Genomic DNA, 8754 nt, shown 5'->3' on the forward strand with positions numbered 1-8754 from the left:
CTTACAGTCTTAAATGCTACTTCATTAGACACCACTGGACAAATGATTACGACGGCCAAAGAAATAGGAAAGTCATATGAAGAGCTGCTCAATGTACTCAAAATTCAATCATTCCCAAAGGTCATGGTTGTCACTAATGGAAATCTCAGATAGAGGTGACAACCTGGACTTTGACAACTGGCCTAAGAATATTATCCCTTAAACTAATGCTGTCCAAAAGAAAGAACTCAAGACCTTAAAACGTGACACTGACCCCTGCAATACCTCAGTTTCTACTGTCCCTTTCCACCACTTTCACTAAATCCCAATTGACAGACCAACAGCTGTTTAACTAGGGCCCACATCTTGCTGTCTCTGCATCTTACCCTATGAATAACACAACTTCTATTTCCCCATAGTTTAAGAATTTGAACAGTGAGTGATTCTTGGAATAAACCTAAACCATGACCACCTTCCTCAATCCTGCCTTATAAAAACTTGAATACACTTCCCTCCCCATAAAACAGTCATCTAAACTGTTCTTATGTTGCAATGTTTAAATAAAAGGCTTGAGGTAATGGTTTGTGATTGGTCTTTTTCTTTCCACATTTAATTTGAGATAATTAGCTATTACCTATTAACTTGTAGAAGAAATATATAAGGTTCTATTTTTTTCCACTGCTCCTAAGCTAGTCAACAGTTCAAGAGTTACACTGGACACCGTTCAAGAGTTACACTGGACACCTTTCAAAGTCCCCCAACTACATGTTCAAAGAAGACCCAGACAAAAGATTCCAGGTTAGCCTCTGGGGCAAGAGAGACCATTCTGGTGTGATAACTGTAGTGCATGGTGGCACACTACCTAGACCTCCCCCTCGGAACCTAGAATCTCATTTCCGCATTTGCCAGCAGCATTGGGTCTGACTTCTTACACCTTAGACATCTTCTGCGGCATTGATCTCGGTTAAAGGGAGAGGCCTCACCAAGGCTGTAATGTCTCCCTGGCCTTATTCCTGCACCCAACAACATGATGTCTGATGACAAAGGCCCACCCTGAGGCCTGTATCTTCTGACCTTTTGTGCCTTTTATTCTTGCCCTCGATTGCTCGCTGTGTTTATTACCTATAAAATTCGTAGAAATGTCTGAAGACTATAATACAATTTTGGTGAGAGATTCAATTCCAAACAGCTTCCCTAGGTACCGATGATCCTTTGGAAGATCGGGATTTCTTGCTTCATACTACATCTCTGAAATCCTCCCCACTCAAATCAATATACATTAAACTATGAAAGATAATAAACTCAACCATGATGGATTTTAAGCAGTTAGCACTTTAGAAAGGTTTTGAAACAATGCAAATCTTATAAAAGAAAAACGGTGCATCTAATTAGTCTTATAATTCACCGGTCTCTGTGATTGTTAGATATCATGATGCCTTAATAATCAGTATAAATCTATACTGATAATACAGGAGCACTGTTGACTGTAGAGAAGCACCCTAATTATGCAGTAGCAGAGTCATGGGGAAAAATTTTTTTTAAAGCTAGGCTATCAGGGCTTGTCTCAATTTTTAATGTTTACCAAAAAACTAATAAACACATTTAACTGAAACCGTATTTTAAATTCACTAAGATAAACGACCCAATTTCTTTTCCCAAATCAAATTAGGCAAATTTACAACGTTTGTCATGTATATCATACTGTGAAAATAGAGAGGCATTGTAAGGTGGTGGTATTGAATGGGATGGGCCAACAACAAAACCAGAGACATAGAAAAAGATGCATAAATTTCAACAGGCAAACAAAAACAACTCAGGAAAAAAAGGCAAAGTGATGTCTTTATGATGACAACTTGCTCTTAGTGTTTGAATAAGTGAAGAGAAAAATTCAAGTTCATGCATATGAGGCCTCTTGATGTGGAACCAAAAAATTAACATAAGCTACAGAGAACAAAGGAATAAATGTTACCTTTCAAGGGGACATAAGAACTAAGGCAATAAGAGTGGCCGAGGGCAGACTTTATACTTTCTGTTGGTCTCAGGCAATAGGACTAAGAGCATAAAAGGAAAAAGTAAGAATTGGGTTGTGAGGGCGACACTCACATTAACGTCCATGTGTGGCCTTGTTTCTCAACGTCAGTTCTGTAGGATTAATAACTATCCTAAGAATGACATGCAGGCAAAGATATTACATCCATGTTGACTTCCTGTACTGAGGCCATGTGGATGGCCAATTCCCCTAATAAAACTTTACCCTTTCTTTTCAAAATTTCAACAAGACCCAATGCATTGGAGTAATATCAGGGGCAGAATTAAAATTCAAATAGATTATTCACCACTTACCCAAATACTGTTTACAGTGCGAAAGTATATACAATCATGCTTCATTAAATCACACTTAATATGAGTGTGGACTGCCAAATGTTTTGATGTGTCAAATGCCACATTTAAAAATTAAAACTGATGACGGATGTTCACTAAACTTACGATGATAATCATTTCATGATGTAGGTCAGTCAAATCATGATGCTGCACCCCTTAAACTTACACAGCACTGTATGTCAATTATATCTCAATAGCCAAGACATGGCAGCAACCTAAATGTCCACTGACAAATGGACAAAGAAGACCTGATGTATACATACACACACACACACACAAATGGAATGTTAGCCATAAAAAATGAAATAATGCCATTTGCAACAACATGGATGGACACAGAGATTATCATACTAAGTAAGTTAGACAAAGATAAATATCATATGTTATCACTTATATGGGGAATCTAAAAAGAAAAAACAAGATACAAATGAACTTATTTCCAAAACAGAAAGAGACTCACAGACATAGAAAACAAACTTATGGTTACCAAACAGGAAGGGGGGGTGGGGGTGGGAGGAGGAATAAATTAGGAGGTTGGGATTAACATACACACTACTATAAATAAAATAAATAACCAATAATGAACTACTGTAAGCACAGGGAACTATACTTAATTTTTATTAACCTATAATGGAAGAGAATCTGAAGAAGAATATATTATATATATAAAGTTGAATCACTGTGCTGTACACCTGAAACTGACACAATATTGTAATTTAACTGTACTTCAATAAAAACAAAATTATCCTTAGATATTGAGGTTTCAGACTTCCTGAAAAAAAAAGGAAGAAAGAAAAAGAACAAACACAAAAACATCATATGAGCTGCTAAGGACTGACTCAAAAAATAAGTTATTAATCAACGTTTTCCTGTAAAATGTAAAACTAGTAACTTTAATATACCTTACTAAATATTTCTCTATTATTTTGGAGGTACATTTCCAGATTATTTTTTCAAGACAGAAGCAGGAAAACTGCAAAATTATTTCATGATTTATTTAACTGATTTATTGGTGTATAATTAATGCACAATAAACTACATATATTTAAAGTGTGTAATATAAATGTTGGTATAGGTACACAAACATAAATCCGTCAGCACAATGAAGGTAATGAAGATATAAATCACTCCCTCAAGTTCCCTTCGACACTCTTTATAATCCCTCTTGCCCGTCCCTTGTCACATTCACACGCTGTCCCTCCACTGTCACTGAACTGCTTTCTGTCACTGTGGATTAGTCTCCCTTTTGTCGAATTTTATATAAATGGAATAAATTAAATATTTTTAGCTAACTTCTTCGCTCATCGTAATTATTTTGAGACTGATCCGTCTTGTAACATTTATCAATGATTCATTCCACTTCATGTCCGAGTCATATTCTGTTATGTAGCTATAACAGTTTGTTGGTTAATTTACCCAAGAGACATTGGGGTGTTTCCAGCTTGTCTAATTCCTATAAAGCTCCTATGAACATCTGTACACAATACTTCATATAGAAATATCCCATGATTACTCTTGAGTAAATATGTAGGAATGAATTGGCTGGATCGTATAGAAAGCATACATTTGATTTCTTATGACACTCTTCTACAAAGTATTTTATCATTTCACATTCCCACCAGCAGTGTACAAGAACTCTAGTTCCTCCAAATCCTTACCAATACTTGGTATGATCAGTCTTTTTAATTTTAGCCAGTTTAATAGGTGCCTGGTTGTATCACATTATGTTTTCAATTTCCATTTCCCCAATGACGAATGACATAGGGCATCTTCTTATGTGCTTGTTTGTCGCTTGTATATCTTCTTTGTTGAAGTTTTTGTACAGATCTTTTGTTCACATTTGCACTGGGGTCTCTGTTTTCTTATAAATTTGTACAGATCTTTATATATTATAGATACAAGTCTTTAATAGGGTATATAATTTATGAATATATTTCTTATTTTTTTGCTGATCTTCTTGCTTATTCATTACTTAACAGTGTCTTTTGGAAAGCAGACGATTTTGAAGATGTCCAATTTAACAAAGTTTTCTACTTTTGATTATGGTTCTGGTGAATTCTCTAAGAAATCTCTCTGTCCCTGTGTCTCTATTTCTCTCTTTTCTTCTGTTAAGGACATCAGTCATATTGCATTATTTTAGCTTTTAAAAATACTTTAATATTCGCAGGTTTTGATCCCCTTCTTTTAATGCTGTTTCCTAGATATTGTAATATGTTTATTTTTCAAATGTAATTGTATTTAACAAAGCTTCCTCAAAAATATTTTATTTGTATCTAATATAATTCATCAACAGATTTCAAATAATTATCTTTAATACTGAGTCATCCAAGTGAATCAATTCATAACTACTTGACAATTACAAAAAGCCAATTCAAATTGAAGAATAAATATAACTTAATGGCTCGTAAAATAAAGTCTGCAGGTGGAGCTTCAAGTTTGGTGAGACATGGCATTTGGGCAAAGTACGTCACAACAAACTACTTTCTTTCTATACTTCTACTCTGCTTTCCACAGAATTGGCTTCATTCTCAGGCTAAAGTCTCTGGTTGTAGTAGTTTCCTGGATATTATATTGGAAGAAAGACCATTCTAACCATATGTAAAAATTTGGAGAAGGATGTTCAAAAGAAATGAGGGGTTCAGTTACCAGGAAGTCAAGTCATTCTCGTATCAAATAACATGTCACAGATATTTTGTGATGGAAAATCAATGGATAATATTTTAAGTTATCAATTTAACAACAGTGATATAGATATACTATTAATAACTTTGGAGTTAATCGCTAGGAGAGGTAAAAATACGAATGACAATAAGTTATGGTCTCTGGTGAATAATGCAAAAAGCACACAGGGTGGATGCAGGGAGATGTTTGCTTCCCACTAGAAACCCTCGTGACTCTTACGTTTATCAATTGCAGTTATTATCTTATGAAATCGAACTCAGCAATACCATATCATGCCCGCATCCCAAACATGTAGCAGGTGTGTGGTGACTGAAATCTGTGTTTTTACTCCAATACCCCGTAATACTGCAAACCCAGGATAGCACCAATCTAGAGACCAGTATTTGGCAAACACGGACTTAGAGCACATCATGAATGGAGGGGTTTAACAAATATTGGTTGAATTGTTAAGGAGACTTTCTCAAAAATGGAAGAGAAAAATATAACACCCAGTTATAATTTTAAAACAAAAAACTAAGGCAGAAAAGACCAATAATAAAACTTTACTGTGAGATGGTTACTGTGCTTTTATATTGGGTCAATCAAACTACTAATTTGCAATGCATCTCCACTCTGCCCCCCAAAATAGCAGGAAATGCTGATATCAATCAGAAGTGCTTTATGAAGAAAAAGTAGACTAAAACGCAGTGAAGAGAGCAATGAAGTGAGTAGGGCCAGATTTGTTCAGGTATTTGAATATGGCTTTTAATTCCACAGCATATCACTTATTTTCGTAGAACAGGAGTCCACAGACTAAATCATTTCTATCGTTTAAAAAAAACAGATATTTTATATCCAAATAAAAACGTGAAGTCAAATATCAAATAATGCCCAATGAGTTCAATCATCAGACAAGAATCATCTGTTCCATTAACTGCATTAAACTGTTACACCTCATGATCAAAAATCAATATATTACCTTTAGTATTTAATAGTGCTATAAGTCTATTAATAGTACTGGTGGAATTTATCCCTGGGAGGGGTTCAAAAATGAGGTAACAGAAGCTGTAGCACCTGGTAAATAGACAAGGTGTGGTGAGGGCACCATAGTTCTTGACACACAGCACATAATGTATCATGTTTTCTGAATAAAGGAGTGAGTGCAGTAAATGAAAAAAAAATACATTAACTATTATTATCCTCCTACTTTAATCCTAGTTGTTGAAATCATGAATTAGGACCCTGCATTTATAAAACATTTATCTTATTATTGCTAAGAGTTTCAAGGTAGAGGTGTGAATTTCTCTTTATAAAGCTAAATTAAATTTCTGCTTCTAAATTGAATTTTCAACTCCCACACAGTCAGAAGGATTAAATGTGGGATAAAGTTACCAGGGCAGTGATGGAATCTCCAAGATGAGAAGAGTTATCTTTGTCTCAGGAACTTTCAGGTTTCCGTGTAAACCTTGTCCACGTGGGACTATGGCGTCTAGGGCTCACCCGTCTCCTCTACTGTGTTTGTTTCCCGGTGGAGACCTTTGCCATAGGTAAGTTAACTTGCCTACATCCCTCAGCTCTTGCCTTATTTCTCCAAAGTGGGTGAGTGACAGCACTCATTTTAATTAAGAAAAGATTTCACATTGCAAGAATAAAAGAGAAAGATTCCTTACTATCCTTACGCAAATCTCCCCCCTCCACACAGAAAAGACCACCTGCAAAACATACCTATATATACATACACACACATACGTACACATATTTATTACAGGTTGTTTCTCTGGAGAACCCTAACACAGCTAGTATTTTAAATATAGCAATATAAAATCATTTTCATGAAAGATTTCAAAAGTTTAGGAAGGACAATTCCACCAATTTCCCAAACTTCTTGATTTAAATTCTGGCTTCAAGATCCTCTTAAAAATCCACAGCAGTTATTACATCACTAAACACAATGAAAAAAATTTTTTTCCACATCTTTATTGGAGTATAACTGCTTTACAATATTGTGTCAATTTCTGCTGCATAACAAAGTGAACCAGCTATATGTATACATATATCCCCATATCCCCTCCCTCTTGCATCTCCTTCCCACCCTCCCTATCCCATCCCACAAGGTGGTCACAAAGCACAGAGCTGATCTCCCTGTGCTATGCAGCTGCTTCCCACTAGCTGTTTTACATTTGGTAGTGTAAATATGTCAATGGTACTCTCTCACATAGTCCCAGCTTCCCCTTCCCCCTTCCTGTGTCCTCAAGTCCATTCTCTACATCTGCGGTCTGTGTCTTTATTCCTATCCTGCCCCTAGGTTCATCAGAACCATTTTTTTTTAGATTCCATGTATATGTATTAGCATACGGTATTTGTTTTTCTCTTTCTGACTTACTTCACTCTGTGTGACAGACTCTATGTCCATCCACCTCACTACAAATAAATCAATTTCATTTCTTTTTATGGCTGAGTAATATTCCATTGTATATATGTGCCACACCTTTATCCATTCATCTGTCGATGGACACTTAGGTTGCTTCCATGTCCTGGCTATTGTAAATAGTGCTGCAATGAACCCTGTGGTACATGACTCTTTTGAATTATGGTTTTCTCAGGGTGTATGCCCAGTAGTAGGATTGCTGGGTCAAACACAGCAACTGACAAAGGATTAATCTCCAAAATATACAAGCAGCTCATGCAGCTCAATATCAAAAAGCAAACAACCCAATCCAAAAACGGGCAGAAGACCTAAACAGACATTTCTCCGAAGAAGATATACAGATTTCCAACAAACACATGAAAGGATGCTCAACATCACTAATCATTAGAGAAATGCAAATCAAAACTACAATGAGGTATCACCTCACACTGGTCAGAATGGCCATCATCAAAAAATCTACAAACAATAAATGCTGGAGAGGGTGTGGAAAAAAGGGAACCCTCTTGCACTGTTGGTGGGAATGTAAATTGATACAGCCACTATGGAGAACAGTATGGAGGTTCCTTAAGACACTAAATATAGAACAATGAAATACTTTTACAAGTTTCACAAATATTTGAATTTTGTATACAGTTGAATATTATGATAGAGGTTAAGAAGTCTTTTGGAGAAGAAACAACCACAGAACCACCATTTTTAAAATGGTTAATGTAACTATTTTAATAACTGTAAAACCAGTCTAAGTTAATTATTCACTGCAATTTAAACCACGGAATTTACTTTCTTTGGCATGTTGTTCTGTGATAAATGTGTTTCCTGCAGTATTCCACTATATTGTGACGCATGCTAGAATATCATTTTCTCATTCAGGTAACATATTTCATGTAATCCTCTCTGTGTGCTCTTCAGGAAGTTACCTCTTCTCAATCTTAGTTTAGAAATTGGTAACGTGAAGACACTAATATCAAATAAGTAACAAAGTATTGTGATCATTACTAAAATATATACTTATTTAGAGAATGGTTGCCAGGGCTGACATTAATGTCACACGTAAAGCATCTTTCATGTTAACTGACAATAGTAGGTCCCTGATAAATATTATTTCTATTCCATACTATTTAGTAGTGATAGGTGAAAATTTTAGACTGGTGCATAATACACCCTAGAAATGGTTCATCTATTGTTACGCCTCTTCACAACTGCCAGACATAATTCGGTTTATCCAAATCCAACACTAGAGGAAACGCCATCTTAGCAGAACATGTTGTAGACGTACATACCTTATAATCGGGCCAGTGTCATTC

This window comes from Leucopleurus acutus (genome assembly GCF_964270905.1).
Source record: "Leucopleurus acutus genome assembly, chromosome: 13".
Taxonomy (NCBI): domain Eukaryota; kingdom Metazoa; phylum Chordata; class Mammalia; order Artiodactyla; family Delphinidae; genus Leucopleurus; species Leucopleurus acutus.